Source organism: Triturus cristatus, chromosome 4_1, assembly GCF_964204655.1.
Source record: "Triturus cristatus chromosome 4_1, aTriCri1.1, whole genome shotgun sequence".
NCBI lineage: Eukaryota > Metazoa > Chordata > Amphibia > Caudata > Salamandridae > Triturus > Triturus cristatus.
The window spans coordinates 62,138,062-62,149,061 of record NC_140585.1 but is presented as its reverse complement, the minus strand read 5'-3'; the positions used below and the strand labels follow the sequence as shown (position 1 = coordinate 62,149,061).

Below are 11,000 nucleotides of genomic sequence, written 5' to 3'. Positions count from 1 at the left end.
CGTCTGTGTTCTTACACCTAAGGTTCGCATTAACTTGTGTCTCTCCTACGTTTTCGTTCATCAAGTTTTATCTATAGCCACACAGCATGTTCAGTTGTTTGTATTTCTCATATATTATTTAGTTTTATTCACAGATAGATGCTCAGGGGGCAAGAGGGCATCATGGAACACTAGGTTGTTAGTAAGCAAGCCCAATGATGAAGCATGTCACAATTTCGTGAGTGAGGGCAGTTTTTTCCCACTGAGCACGTGCCAACTTTTATTATCCACTTTCCTACTTCTGTGTGTGTGTTGCGCTGACATTATTCGCTCTGGCAGGGGGGCAGGCTGCTGACTCGGACTGGCATCAGCTCTATTGCTGGCGCTGGTATTCTCAGCCTGTGTGTGACATGGTAACTCATGGAATCCATACCGCTGGGCTGGTGAGCATATGGCAATTCTGACCAGCTTCACCAAAATGGCAAGTCAGGCGTGGCCAACTCTGTGTCCGGGAATCGATCCTCATCCACATTGCAGTGATGCGAGCGGCGAAGAGGACCTGAGCTACCATTAATTTGCCGAACACACTGACAAGTGTCAGTGAACACTTCCTGAAATGCCACACACTTGCAACGCTGCGGGTAGTGCGGGCCGGCAGCACTGCAAGGTTACCTCATGACTCAGCCCCCCCACTTATTAAAATGTCTCAAGGCTTCACAATTATATTTTAAGTATCTAAGTAGCCAAGTCATTGGGTAGTGACTCATCAGTGATGCCCCGTCGTTTCGGCCTGTGGTGTGTCCAGTCCCAATACATTGTAACAAAGTAGAGAGCTGCGAAGAGCAGATCATGAGCACGCCCCTGAAACCTAACGGGAACAGCGCGCAACATGCATTGCCACTCAGTCAGGGTGCATTATAGCAGCTGAGGAGGCGCTATAATGTGTGACTTCGGATTTCAGTGCGGTGATGCGGACCACCACACTGAAATGTGTTAGTCTAACACCTGATGCGTGGTACGTGGCAGGGCTGGCCATACTCAAGCAACTAAACTGAGGTCGTGGGCGTGTGGCGTGCCGGCTCATGTGGCAGTCAGAATCACAGCTGTAATGAATGATTTTTATTTTGCTTCTCTGAGTTGTCAGCGAGTGTGTTTTGAAATACATCAGCCTGCCAGGCTGTGTCCTAGACTACTGTTAACTGACTATAATTATGAAGGGTGAGGCAGCGGAAATCTGTGTCGGGCCTCTCACATCCTACAAGACTGGACCCGGGAGAGAGCCGCCTGGCCAGTGATGTTCCTCCCTTGCCTCGATTGATTGCCAGCAAAAAGCCTAGGGCCCAGTGGGTGCACTAAGGCTGGTGAAAGCTGGAATGACTAATTGCTTTTCTGCGGATGTAACATTGTTTTGAGCTCCCCATCTTTTTGTGCCCGTAGAACACCAGCCCGTCCTCCAACAGGTATCCGAGGCTGTAGCAAAATGTCCCTAGTTCAATATCCTACCTGCCCGGGCCCCTGGAATTGTTGCTGTCGTCTGGCAACACTAGTACTTTGAAGCTGGTGACATCAACCAGTTCAGAGAGCTCCTCTCACGTCCAGCATGCCCCCTGATTCGAGACAGAAATCACAGCAGTCTGCATATATCGTTATGAATTACACTATTTGTTCTGCATGTGTAATACAGAAATAGACAAACAGATTTAGCTCCATCAGTCGATATCACAGAAACAGCTTTACACCATGGCATGCATGGCGAAAATTAATGGTGAAACCATAGGTGACACAGCTATTGTTTATGAATTGTTTTAGGAGGGTTTTCTATATTTTAACTAGTTGCAGCAGTTGACAGTAGTGTTTTGCCTCTGACTTTACAAGGGCACTAGGTTAGTGTCCTTCTATTTCTGGTGCTTTGCAGCACTTAATGTTTTAGTTTCTTGTTGCTCAGATGGGTGTAATTTCTGATATTTATATGCTTTCTTCTTCGTCTTCGCTTAATTATGCTGGCCAGAAAGTGTCACTCATTGTCATTGAAATGTCACTCATAGCAATCTGAAACCTTGGCAGTTATGATAGGGAATAACCCAAAACCACAGGAAGATTAGAAAAAATCTGTTCTTTAAATTTTCACTTTGACATATAACTTAATGCCACACTATATTTGGTCTGGTGTATGAAATTGCATGGTATATTTCTCTATTTACTTTGCTATGTACCATGATGTGCATCTGAAAAACCTGATAAAGCGTTAAAAAAATAAAATGAACAATTAATAAGCTGTCCAGTTTAATTGCACCACTAAACACATATTCTCATATATTTAATTAAATATAAACGGTCACTTCCAGTTGAAAACTTTCTATAAATACTCTTTAGTCCTCTGCATAAGTGTTTTGAAGATGCTCATGTGAAGTGGAACTGTAAATACTTTCTGAGACATCTAAAAACCCAGACATTTCCTGCCACAAAATGCTTGTTTGATTCACTCCTGAAGGATGGATATGATGGTTCTTTAAGTGGCCAGCAGAGGGCGCGCCTCGCTAACTGGGATGAATCCACTGCGCACATTGTAGGAAAGGGAGAAGGGTTTCCTGTTCCAGGTCAGCGGTGGCAGAGACAGTACAAGCAGCAGATGTTGACTTCATTTTCGGCCTCTCCCTCTGTATCCAGCCTGCCGCAGAGGAGGAAGGTCGCCCTGCCTGTCTGTGCAGTCATCTTCATCTTCAGACCCTCACAGACCCCTCACCACCTCTCCCAGACCCCAAATCTGCACCTGCCCCACCCCAGCCATTGGAGGAGGAGAGAGCCTGGGAATGTCTGCACGGGTTTCTGCTCAGGTAGGAGATTGTCAGCACCTTGTGCTGTGTTTGTAGAAATAGATTGAATGATCCTGAAATAAATCTCTGCCAGGAGCCGGGCTCTTCAATCCAGGGACCTCTGGGAGCCTTTCCGTCCGGCACTGGGGGTGTTTGTGGTCATCATTTCATTTAAAGAGAGGATCTGTGCACTGCACTGCATCTTAATGCACTGTGAGGAATATGTTCATACTGCACTGCATTTCACTGCACTATGAGTAATCTGTGCATGCTGCACTGCATCTTACTGCACTGTGAGGAATCTGTGCACTGCATCTTAATGCACTATGAGGAATCTGTGTACGCTGCACTGAATCTTAATGCACTGTGACAGATCTGTGCACACTGCACTTTACAGCACTATAAGGAATCTGTGTCACTATAATGCATCTTCCTGTACTGAGGAATTTGTGCCACTGCACTGCATCTTATTGCACTGTGAAAAATGTGTTCAAATTGCACTGCATCTTAGCGCTCTATGAGAAATCTGTGCACACTCTTTGCTCGGCTCTCTGTACCCCTGTGTCAGAAGCATGTCCACCAGGCATCTGAACGTCAAGGCTCCCCTGCTGCCCCATGCCCCTTTGCCCCTGTTTTCATATGTCAGTCTAGGTAAAACCTTAGTCATTGCAATAGTTTCCAGCGGCATAGGTTGGCTTATGCAGATGTTGGCGGGGCTGTCAGTCACTCTTCTTGGCCTCTCCTCTCTGTACCGAAATCGTTATGATCACTTGCTGTAAGAGGGTCTGCTCTGTGCAGAATAGTCAGGCACTTCTCGGCACACAGCAGACATCACATGTCACATGTCACATGTGAAGTTCTAGTTCTTCCCCATAGTTTGCAAGAATTAGGCAGCATTGAGCGAGACTTCAGCACGACTTCCAAATGTGTGAGTGATTACAGGCACCCAGGGCTACTTGTATGACAATGCTACAAGGGGTTGCTGCACTCTCTCATCCACGGTGTGTTGATGAGGATTGTGCTAGGATATGAAGCCTGCATGAAGGATTCCACGAGACTCTGAAGTCATTCTGCTCTAGTTGTCACTTCTGCAGGAAGGGGAGAACAAGATGAGCGAGCAGAAAAAGCAAGAAGAGGTCAGAGAAGAGAAATAAGAGATACAGAGAGAAAACACACGAAGGGTGGAGTAAAGTAATTAATAGATTTCGGCCAAAATATGTAAGAAAGACATTTGTAGGGGAAGGAGCGAGCATTCTAAAAGATGGCCAAGAAAAGAAATTTAATTAACATTATTTATAGATTGCCAAAAGTTGATTATATGTTGTGAGCTAAAAATGTGATTTAAGTGTGACGTGAATGTGAGTCTTCAAGAGTTATAGGTGTAATGTGCTGTTTAGTGGTACCAATATGTAAGCCAATTTTAGAGCTATGGATCTGGGATTTAATCCCAAACACTGAACGGTGTAAATGAACCAAATGGAGGGATCAAGATATTTTCCGTGGGTTACCAATTTCAGCTCTAGTGAGATAATTTAGAGGCCCCAGGTTCCGAGTTTCCTCCTTAATAAGTGGGTTTATGCACCTACGGCACAGATCTGTGTTACCTATGTAGCACACATACCAATCCCAAAAAGTGCTGTTGGGAATTGTCCTTTCTAGGGTGCTTTTGCTGGAGTGGGTTTTTCTTTAAAAGTTGTATACCCCTCCATTCTATAGGTTTATATTAAAAAGAATAATTAATTAATAATAATTGTACTAATGGTTTGCTGTGAGGACTTATCAACATTACTAATATAAGAAAATACATGTGGGAATTGCATTTGCATGGCCTAACTAATACGTAAACTAAACTTTGTACGCATATTAATGATAGACAATTAGAATTTGCATGATATATGTTGCTTTTGTGATGTATTTGTAATTCATGCTTTATAAAATGAGTTTAATTTGTATTAAGTGTTGCTCTCTGCTAGATAAATACACACACATAAAGGGTTTTGCGAGGGAATAACATTTTAATAGTCATTTCAATGTATTCATTACATTTTTGTGTTTCTTTGCTTAAGTTGATCATTTGGAGTGGCCACAAAATGGCTGCCATCCTTATTTGACGGATTGACGTTATGATGAAAAATTCTGGGTGAAGTGCGTATGCGTTGCTGCTAGCAACACTGGCCTCTACGTGACCTTAACCCGACTATGCCACCCGAGGACGATCTGGGCTGCCAGCCAGATGCCCTGAATGAACAATAAAAGATACATTTGACCAAGTGAAACTATGAACTATACCTAAGGAAACATCTTGCACATGGGAACCAGGAAGGATGATCTTGGTTCGACCAATCCGAACTGTTTAAAACTTATATCTGCAACATTTTGACATTAAATTTACTATAAAAGAAGTAGAATAGAGAGGGTAAAAAAAGCTGCTGCTGCTGCAGCCATCGTTTGATTGCCGACTTGATTTCCTGACGTTATGCTGACGGAGAGGACGGTGAGACTGCAGGACAGTTGTTTCCCCGAGACTCTGACGGACTGATCAGATGCCCAATTACCTAACAAACTGATTAATTACTTTTATGGGCAAAGAGAGACGAAAGATCTGATTTTGACTTAGAGGACGACATTTAGCCAGAATAGGTAAATATGATAACGAGCAATTGAATGATTAATGACTTTTCCCGTGCCTTTATTTAGGTAAAATTCTCTTATTAATTACACGAACTATGTCGGGTTGTTATTTGAGAAATGTATTGATGAAATGTGTTTTAGAGAAATAAGTGTTACTCTACCCAGCAACTAAGCAGATCCATGGCCTATGCATGGGAGGAATACTAAGTGTGATGTTAAGATCCTGGTGAGGTAGGGAAGGATAGGTGAATCTATTATTCATTAAGGATTACGTGTATTTCCTCTCATTACAGCGTATGGAATGAATCACCTCTTAGAAAAACAGATCAAGGAGAATGAATGTTGGTGTTATGGGCCCCACCAGTGAATTGAGTGAATGAATGTATTTGTGAAAATCTATGGTCTGTGACGGAGAGAGGGATTTAGTATTCCACGCTGCATCACTTTCCCTCAACAATTTTTCAGCTTTTTTCCCTCCCGGTTTTCTGCTGATCCATGTGCTAGCCTAAAAACTTTGATCTCTTTTTACACTGCCATTGAGTGCCAATCTGCTGTGCTTGTCATATACATACTAGTGATTAGTATATAGATGATTGGCTAAATTGAGTCCCTTGTCTAGAGGTAAGACATGTACCTAGGGCATGTAACTCAACACCTCCTGCGTGGGCCAGCAGAACTGGTTGTGCCACCCACGGAGGTAGTTCTTTAAATGTGCCACAGCTTTGCCATGACGTGGCCAGTGTGTGCAGGTTACTGTTACTAGGCTTGGCATTTAAGAAGACACTTGGCAAGGTTCTGCATGTTTCTTGCTATATCTGAGTACTCCCTGGGGACAGGGTGCGTTGTCGGGAAGAGGTAGGGCATGTGTATGTGTGCGTTACATACACTGGTAGTGAATGGCACAGAGTAATGTGTTTGGTACAGTAGGGCCTGCTTCTCGTATTGTATTGGCCTAAGGGATCTGTGGAAAGGCTATTGAGCTGGATTTCCTGCATGCAGAAGAGTGTCAGTATAGTGTTTGATATCGATGTGTTCGTAGTGGCGAACCTGGGCCGGTGGTGTGAGTGAATTCGACATTTTGATGGTGGAAAAACCACTTTGGGAAAGTGGGAATGTCAGTACTCATGGCTCTGTATGCCTATCCACCTGTCTCCAATTCACAGCTGGCTGCTGGGGCGATGACTACATCTGTGCATTTCTGATACGACAGCCATAAACTAGGGGCTCAAGGCATACTGTAGACCTCTCACTCTGAAGGGCCTTCCTGTGTTGGCTTAGAGGGGGTGGAATTGGCACATGCAATCCAAGTGACAGGGTTGTGGACCCACTAAAGATACTGATCAAGCCTCCCAGGGTAGGATGTCAGACATGACAACATTTAGAGAGGGTCCGTGCATTTCAAAGGTGGCCTTTTCAGCTGATCTCATCTTCATAAGTCATTGTGGGTATAACCACTGGGACTCTGCCTTTAGGAGTTAAAGACGTTTTGGGGATTGGAAACATACCACGCTGGTTCAACGCTGGGACATCAACAAGAAGAACTCTTGAAGCGGGTGACTGCAACTGGATTATCTGCAGACTTGTGGTGGCCTGGGGCTTGTTATGCTCTAGGAAGGAGACTATCACTTGGTGGATTTTGCCTGGATGTTGCTGGCCTGCCGCTAATTGCCAACTGTCGTGGCCCGGGTCCCCAAGCAGTCTCCAAGGGCTGGTTGACTGGCCCCCTGTTCACAAGTTCCCAGGGACAAAAAAGACCTCCCTGTTTCCACAAGATCATAAGGACCACGCAGGGTGAGGGGTAAACATGTGGAAGTGGTTATCCGTTGAGACAAGGACCCTCCCGATGTGTGCCGTCATCAGACTGTGCTGAGGAGTGAGCTGATAAAGTTCAGTGGCACACCTGGGGGGGCTATAGAGTGACAAATTCGACGGGTGCAGGGGACATTTGATGAGTCCGAGAGGCCCCAGCTTTCAGCCCGAAACCTCTGCTAGTTAGTATTCCTTAGCGTATGGTTTCTGAGCATTGTTGAGAGAAGTTTGCAGAGTCTGCGATAGCCAAGCTGGCAGCATAGACTGTGTCCGACCTCCAGATTGGGTGGACGATAGTGCCTGACATTGTGGCCTCAGTCTGAGGTCACCGGCTCCTTCTCCCCGGACTCACGCCACAGGTGGTACGTTGTTAAGGATAGCGTGACTGGAGGTCTCGTCGTGCCTTGTGTGCACCCACGACTTGCTCCCTGGAGCAACTGTAGCTCCTACCTCTGCCAGAGGGGAAATCATTCTTCAAATTGGGAGCGCGCCAGCTTCTGGTGTTGTAGCCTTTTTCCTGCAGGGAGGATAGTGATCCTGCACTTGTGAAGGTGCCACTGGCTACCTGAGGACCTAATCTGGATAAAAAAAACACGTAACTGTTTCCTTCCGCTTTACGTGGTTCCTTAATCTAATCAAAGTTTCGACAGCAGGGGCAACGTGTAGTATCCTTGGCTGGTGTAGTTTGAGTGGCTGAGGGGCTAGGTCACAAGATGTAGAGAGAACCTGTGATTTTTTGACCATTAATAGTATATGGAGTACGCGATAATGGGAATGTTGTGGTTTATGCTAATGTGTTAGCGGAAAAGTGGAATACCTCTGAACAGCCTGGATATATGTTTCTTTTACTTTTAATGTGGAAGGGATTGCTTGTATTGTGAACACCTCGGGGACCTATACACATGGGTGTATGTTGCTTACAATGCTGAAGGGATAATGGTGCAAGTGAACACCCAGGACAATTACATACATATGAATGCCGTTTTGCTGCTAATGGAAGAGTTTGAAAGTTTCATATAACTGTAAAGTATATAAGTAATGTGTATGTCGTTTTGATTTCAATGTGTGTGCAATTCAAAGACCAATGTTTTATACATACCGCTTGGAGTCTTTTTGTAGCGTCCACAGGGTGTTGCTAGGTTAAGGATTGTGCCAATACTTCCCACTTTGATCCTGAGGATAAGCCTGACTGCTCTGTGCCAAGCTATCAAAGGGTGAGCGTAGGTTATCAGACAAGTGTGTCATACTCATCATATCTAGGACAGTGGATTCCGCCTGGCTTCGATGCATCCCAACCAGAAACCGCTGGGTCTAACAAATTCCTAATAAAAAAATAATTGATTTTTTTTTTAAGCTGCACCAATTTTGCACCCAAGACCACCTCAATCTGTCCCAACTCTAGACATGTTTTTGAAGAGCCATGTCTTCAGCTTCTTGCTTAGCTCAAGAAGTGAGAAGGAGGCTCTGATGTGTTGAGGAAAGACGTTCCACACTTTAGGAGTGATGTATGAGAAGAGTTGGCCTCCGGATCTGTTTCTGTGTATGCATGAGATGTGATTGAGTATGAGTCTGGCTGAACAGAGGTGCATAGGGGGTTGATGGAAGGTGATGCATTTGTTAATGTAAGCAGGGATTTGTTGGGTAGTGCCTTGAATGTGTGGATGAGGAGTTTGAATTGTGGCCACTTTAGTGCCTTGAATGTGCGAGTGAGAAGTTGAAATTAGGGCGCTTATGTATCTGGAGCCAGGGAGCTGTGTTATGTGTTCTGAGAGGGAGGTTGAGGATACGTCTGGCTGCTGCAGTGACGACATTGACCTGTGTGAACCTGTCCACCTTTTTGTTGATGATGATCCCTAGGTTGCTGACGTGCGAGCTGGAGGTGGGTGTAGGTCCTAGGTTGGATGGCCATCAGATGGAGTCCCATGTTGTTTCCAAAGATCAACACTTCTATCTTCTCAGTGTTGAGTTTGAGACAGTTAAACTTCATCCTGGTGGCTACTTCCATCATGCAGGCAGTGAACTTGTTCCTTGTGTTGTGGATTTTGTTCGAGAGGGACAGTATTAGTTGTGTGTCGTCAGTGTAGGAGAGGATGTTCATGTAGTGGGTGTGGATAGCGTTGGTCAGTGGGGTTACGTAAGTGCTGAATAGTCTCCGGCCGAGGACACAATTCAACATCTGGAAGGAGCAGATCAGTCGCATGCAGGTCCTTGAATCTCGATCTTGTGAAGGCGCCTGATGAGGATGGGATGTGGTACTATGTGGCACGCCGCCAAGAAGTACAATAGGAGGAAGGCCTTACTCTCTCCTCTGTGTAAAATCATGCAAATGGCATAGGTGGGTTCAATGAGCTCTGTTTCCATACTCTCATGGGGCCTGCATCCAGACTGGGTGGCATTGAGGAGCTGGTGTTTGACGAGGTAGCTTTGGGGGAGCTGGCGTCTAGCGTGGGGGCGGTGGCTGTGGGGGTCCGGAGGGTGGTGAAGGTTAGGCGGCAGTGTCTGCAGAAATGGCCGTGGGTGGTGTTCGGCGTAGACAGCTGGCAGTTGTTGTTCATTCCATGGTTGGGTGCGAGGAGGGCAGCTGAGTCGTAGCGGTGGGTGGTCCGAGATCCAGGGTCTCTGATGCTGGTCGCGTCACAGACGGGCGCAGACGGGCTTCCACAGTGGTTGCCATTAAATAGGGAAGGGGGAGGGAAGCGGAGCTGGGAGGCAGGAGCGGGAAAGGCAGGGGTAGGGGCCGCAGGGGCACTAGCGGTGGAAAAAGGGCATCAAAACCAGGCACAGAGGACCAAAACAAAGGGCACAGGCACAACAGTGAGGAAAAAGGGGCACAAATAAAACAGAACCACTGAAAATAAACAAACACCAGGCACAACAATAAAAAGACAGACAGTAAGACGGTAAAGGGGTACAACATGGAGGCAGACAACAGCGGGCCTCGAACACCTACCAGGAGAGGTGTAGGTGGCAGCAGCACAACAGCAGAGCTGCGGGGGCAGAGAGCAGGAGGTAGGTCTACACTTTAGGAGTGATGTATGAGAAGGGTAGTCCTCCGGATCTGTTTCTTTGTATGCTTGAGATGTGTCTGAGTATGAGTGTGGCTGAACGGAGGTGAATAGGGGGTTGATGGAAGGAGAAGCAGTTGTTAATGTAGGCAGGGATTTGTTGGGTAGTGCCTTGAATGTGTGGGTGAGGAATTTGAATTGTGGGCGCTTTAGTGCCTTAAATGTGTGGGTCTGGAGTTTGAACTGTGGACGCTTATGTATCTGGAGCCAGGGAGCTGTGATATGTGTTCTGAGTGGGAGGTTGAGGATACGTCTGGCTGCTGCGTTTTGGGTGGTTTGCAGCCTTCTGGTGAGCTGTTTGATGATTCCTGCATAGAGAGAGTTCCTGTAGTCCAATCTACTGTTGATGAGTGTGTGGATGACAGTCTTATGGTGATTCTCAGGAGCCATTTGAAAATGTTCTTTAGGGTGTGGAAGCAGTGACGGCATTGACCTGTGTGAACCTGTCCACCTTTTTGTTGATGATGAGCCCTAGGTTGCTGGTGTGCGAGCTGGAGGTGGGAGTAGGTCCCAGGTTGGATGGCCATCAGATGGAGTCCCATGGACAGGTGTTGTTTCCAAAGATCAACACTTTGATCTTGTCAGTGTTGAGTTTGAGACAGTTAAACTTCATCCTGGTGGCTACTTCCATCATTCAGGCAGTGAACTTGTTCCTTGTGTTGTGGATTTTGTCCGAGAGGGACAGTATTAGTTGTGTGTCGTC

The 11,000-nt window shown here is 46.0% G+C and overlaps 1 protein-coding gene across 1 annotated transcript in view; it reads left to right on the top strand.

Moving 5' to 3' along the window:
* The first annotated feature begins 2,585 nt into the window (after positions 1-2,585).
* The window catches only part of LOC146839518 (uncharacterized), a 44,021-nt gene continuing 35,606 nt past the window's right edge, over positions 2,586-11,000 (top strand). The window contains exon 1 of the mRNA XM_085651569.1: positions 2,586-2,813. The gene's annotated coding sequence lies outside the window, so the exon portion shown is untranslated. The remainder of the gene's footprint in view (positions 2,814-11,000) is intronic.